General features: G+C 39.2%; 1 long non-coding RNA gene across 1 annotated transcript; it reads right to left on the reverse strand.

Moving 5' to 3' along the window:
- Window positions 1-697: 697 nt before the first annotated feature.
- Window positions 698-3,594, reverse strand: LOC122729611. The gene is made up of 2 exons (XR_006353344.1): window positions 3,166-3,594; window positions 698-1,135 (listed from the first exon to the last, which is right to left on the reverse strand). It is a non-coding gene; the product is annotated as an uncharacterized LOC122729611 (long non-coding RNA).
- Window positions 3,595-5,469: the final 1,875 nt, after the last annotated feature.

A 5,469-nucleotide genomic window follows, 5' to 3' on the forward strand; every position in this document is an offset into this window, starting at 1 on the left:
ATGATGATTTCTAGGACAGGGACTGATGGCATGCACACTAGATTTGGAAATAAGTCTTTGTAAGGTCCAAATGCTGGCAGTGCCACTTACTACCCTTGTGTGGCCTTGCGCACTTCACTTCACCTCTCTAGGCCTTAGCTTCCTTACCTGTCAAAGGAAAATGCTGGACTAGCTCTAAATCTATGTTCCTTTAGTCTCCTTTCTGTACACATCCTTTGAGTGGGAATGCTTTAGTGGATTTTATCGCCTTAAAAATCTTCTATACAAAGGAATTATATGGGAGATTGACACATTTAGTATTAACTAAAATTTATCCAGAAATAGTGCTTTGCACACAGCAGCAACATGATAAACAGTAGTTGAATAAATGAGTGAATGAATGAAATTAAGCAATGCATACTTTAACTCCAAGTGTTTGATAGACATGCATTCTAGCTTTTAAGGGAAAGTCCTCAAAGGGAGGAGGACTAGGTGTGTTGGATTTAATATGCCAACATGAGATATTGGCAAGATCAAAACACCCCTATTTTCAAGACTCTAGTTCCATTGGAGAACTCTAGGGCACAGAGCCCTACAGAGAACAGAAAGCCTATGGGTTTACAAAGGTTGAAGGTAATAGGATGTCTCTCCCCAGACTCAGTTGCACATTCTCAGGAGTCATGATTCCTGGGCTTGATCCTTGAAAGATAGAATATAATGGCTGTTCCATGTATATTTTTATTTCAGGGTAACAGCCTCTCTGACCCAGAAATGGAGCTGTGAACAGCTTCAGATTCTCTAGGGTTTTAAAGAAAACAAAGCAGACAGCAGACAATGGTTGGCGATAGCCTGTTTCTGAGGCTGGCTTGCTGCCTACTGAGGCTATTATACTTTTTGCATGCTCTCTTTCTTCTATCCTGTTTTGTTTCATTTGAATGTAACACATGAGGCAGGAGCACTGCTTGGGAGGGTGGCTTGCATTGCTGAAGGGTCAAGGCCACTGAACTCTACAAAATGCAATTTGCAAGATTTTCTTCCCTTTCTGCAGACCTTGTCTTTCATCATCACATGCTCAGAAGTCAACGCTGTTAGTCTTCAGCAACCTGGACTTTGCCAAAGAAGCTGAGAATTGGAGAATCCATGCAAAGGTATCCTTCTTCCAAGACAAGAAAGAAAAATGATGTGACATGACAAAGTAAATCCTAGGGAAATTACAATTCTCAAATATATAGCAATATGGATTGAGTAATAATTATTTTTATCTTGTATCTCCCTCTCCCCCACCCCAAATAGAATATAAACTCCTTGAGGGCAGGGGTTGCTTTTCTTATATATTTGTGTCCCTGGGTACTTAATAAATATTGGTCAAATTGTTGCTGAATATAGATGGGGTAATAGTTAGAGAACTGGTTAGGGAATTAAGAAAATCTAGACTCATAAACTGGTTCTGATACAGATTAACTATGTGACACTGGGCAGGTCACTTAATCCTTTGCTGTTCCCAAATTATAAATTGCAGCAAAATTGCTCATTTGTAGTGGTAGTGGATTTTTTTTGAGCTTCCCAGTGAGGAAGCTCCCTCTACCACACATATTCCTGGAGATTTTTTTTGTTTTGGTTTGCTTTATTATTTGGTTTCTGATTTTGTGTGTGTGTGTGTAATATATAGGCTTAGAGAATTTCCTAGGCACTGAAAGGTCACATCCTGAGGTATGCTGCTATATGTTTAACAACCGGCTCTCTAAAAATTTTATATATATATATATATATATATATATACACATATACATATATACACACACATATATATATATATATAAACACACACACACATATATACAACACACTTTTAAGTTTAATCTACATCAATAACATTTCCTTTTTTTTTTTTGGTGGGGCAATGAGGGTTAAGTGATTTGCCCAAGGTCACATAGCTACTAAGTGTCAAGTGTCTGAGGCTCAATAACATTTTCTACATCACTTTCTTAAGTCTGAGGATCAACAAAATAATAAACCAAACCCTGATTTGTAGCTTGCAGATTTCAAAGAACACATATTTACAATGAAAATTTGACAATTGGCTCTTAGCAACCAGGGCAAGTTGGGAGGTATTTAAGCTCCGTCACACATAGTCATGTGTTGGAGACAGGGGCTTGGACTCCGGTCTTCCTAACTCTCTTGTCCATTCTTGATCTATTATGCCACGCATAATAGGGCAGCTGGGTGGTACAGTAGATAGAGCACTGGTCCTGGAGTCAAGAGGACCAGGAGTTCAAATCTTATCTCAGACACTTATTAGCTGTGTGACCCTGAGCAAGTCACTTAACTCCAATTGCCTTAAATGTCTGGGACCATCTCCAGTCATTCTGATAAATATCTTGCCATTGGACCCAGATGGCTCTGAAGAAGAGAGTGAGGTTGGTGACCTGGCATAGCCCTTCCTCCCTTAAATCCAATTCAGTGCAAGTCATGACATCACCCTGATGTCATGGTTCTCTTTAAGTATGAAGGACAAACAATAATAATTAGGCCACAGTGCTACTTAATAATAGTGAAATTACTTAAATATCTATGAGTCTTTTTTATCATTTTTTTAAGAAAAAGAGCAGTTGTAAAAGATGTGAAATCCAAAGCTACATTATTAGTAGGACACAAGATTGTGTGGAAGAAAGTTTGCTAGGTTAATTAATATACTCTAAATATATTCCTTGGAGGATAAGCAGTTCATAAGGTCTGAATAATACGATAATAATTTATATTTATATAGTGTTTTCAAGTTTGTGACCTACTTTCCTCCCAAAAGTCCCTTGAGCAATGTAGAACAGTTTTATGAACCAGGAAAGAGAAGCTCAGAGAGGTTTTAATTGATTTGACCATGGTCACACAGCTAGTAAACATCAGAGCTGTAACTCAAACTCATGTCTCCTGACTCCAGGTTCAATACTCCCTCTTCTGAGCTAAGCAGCCAAGCAAATACATAGGATCTACAGCAGCCAGAGGCACCCAAGCTTAGCACTTAGGAAGCAAGAATCATTGGTGAAAAGGTGTCAGTCTCTCCCAAGTTTTGTTGTTGTTCTTTGAGGGCCAGGGGAAGGGGAAAATGAAAAAGGATGAGTGTGGGGCTCTCAGGCTGTCACCACAGCATGGGACTGGATATCTGAGCAAAAGAAAACAAAACAAACATACCAGATCTTCTTCAGCAGAATGTTCTGGGATTTCTTTTTCTGTGTCTTTGGATGATCTCTCTCATATCCACTCAACACAGAAATCATGGAGGTCAAAGAACTGAAGCATTTCTTATCCAAAATAGCAGTAGTGGCAGCAACAGTATGACAGCTGCTATGTTTCCATGGTAAAATTATTGGGTTTCTAGCAACAGAGTCCCTCAAATCAAACAGTACCCTGTCTTCTCTTTTCTCTGTGAAGTGGATGGAAACCATACTCAAACAACAATACACCCCACCTTTGCATTATGGACCAGCCCATACACTCTTAGTTTACCCTTCTGGACTGTCTGTCCTCCAGAAAACAAACTTTGAGTATATGCATCAAGCCAGAACATTTTCTAGCATACAACCTTGTATCTTACTCCTCATATGGCTTTGGATTTAATGAGTATGCAGCTACTAGTTTTCTTAAAAGGTCTGATCAAAAGACTCAGGTACTTAAATAAACTCAGTAGTTCACAGTTGATTGACCTGTGAAGGCTGGAGAGTTGAGTAAACTCTTGTGCAATTTGAACCATTATTTCCAAGTATTCTAGGTTGTTCAAATATCCATGTTAGGCAAGAAAGGAAGGAAGGGAAAAAAAAGGAAAGAAAGGAAGAAAGGAAGAAAGGAAGAGGAAGGAAGGAAAGAAAGAAGGAAAGAAATAGGAAGGAAGAAAGGAAGGAAGAAAGGAATGTATTTTTCTTCCTCCCCACTCAAACATATGCCTTGTCTTTTTGCTTGTTTGTTTTGTCTTTGTTTTTGCGGGGCAATGAGGGTTAAGTGACTTGCCCAGGGTCACACAGCTAGTGTCAAGTGTCTGAAGCTGGATTTGAACTCAGATCCTCCTGAATCCAAGGCCAGTGCTTTATCCACTGTACCACCTAGCTGCCCCCTTTACATGTTATCTTATTTGATCCTCACAAACCTGTAATATAGGTACTATTATTATCCCCATTTTATAGATGATGAATCTGAGACTAAGAGATGTCATCTGACTTTCCCAAAGTCACACAGCTGATAGGTGTATCACCAAGTCATCTAGCCCTTGGCCTCTTAAACTTTTTCAACTCACAAGCCCTTTTCTCCTGAGAAATTTGTACACAATCCCGGGTATATATAAAATAGGTATACATAATCTTTTACTGTTTCAAATTTTTTGCCACCCCCACATTGTTACACAACCCCACATGGGATCAGATTGTGACTCCCAGTTTAAGAAACTTTGATCCAGTCCAAGCCTCTTGCCCAAGGCTGCACAGTAATCAACAGCAATGTAAAGATTGGAACCCATAACCTGACATAATTCATTTGTATTTTCCACTCTCCCATTCCCCACCCCACCCAGATTGTACAATGCAATCTCTTCTCCCTTACTTTACATTACCTCTAATCCAAAACTATGAGGTCATGATTTTGTATTATTGTGGAAATCTAAGGACTCACTGTCTCATTTCTACTAAAACATAGGCATTCATTTTCATGAAATGTGAATTCAGAATTTCTCTGCTTCCAGAAAGGCCTAGGCTACCTAATGAAAAGGGGGAAATTTTTCTCTGGTTTATTCTCCTAGAGTTGTAAAATGAAGCCCCTGAGGACACATAATCTTCACCCAGTACCCTTAAGTAAAAATGTTTATTTTTTTCCCATAGCTTGTTTGACCAGATTGGGATGATTCATTTGCTTGGGGGTAAATACAAGGTCTACCACACCCTAGTTGATTTTACTGATTAGTATGTTAGCAAACACCAGATTTTTTTTTTTAAGTTTCTTCTCCCAAACTACTACTGTTATTATTATGTAATATTTGGCTGGGCTACTTTCTGTCCTTTAGAAACTTCTGAACTTGAGTAAAACCAACACAGGAACTCAAATGCTTCTTTTCCCTGTCCCTGACCAAACTCACATTCCCAACCCTGTCCCTACTTCTACTGCAAATACCCATATTTTTTTGGAAAAAGTATGACTTATAAAGACTAAAAGGGGGAGAAGGGAAAAGAAAAGTTGTTGTTGTTTATTAAAACAAAACAAAAAGCCCAAGGAACACGTGGTAATGGAGAAAGTCAAAATGGATGGAGAGGAGGAATCTGAGAGGGAACCTACACACTTCATAATTTCAGGAGAGTCCAGCTGCTTCCCTCTTCAGGTGCCCCCATCATCATCTCTCAGCTCCAGATAGGTAGGTAGGAAACTCTCCACCCACACCTAGGAGACTGAAATGCACTCAGGCCACCTAAAGGAGACAGAGTGAGGCTGTGAGGGAAAAATCCATCCTCTTCTCAA

The sequence above is a fragment of the Dromiciops gliroides genome, chromosome 5 (assembly GCF_019393635.1).
Source record: "Dromiciops gliroides isolate mDroGli1 chromosome 5, mDroGli1.pri, whole genome shotgun sequence".
Taxonomy (NCBI): Eukaryota; Metazoa; Chordata; class Mammalia; order Microbiotheria; family Microbiotheriidae; genus Dromiciops; species Dromiciops gliroides.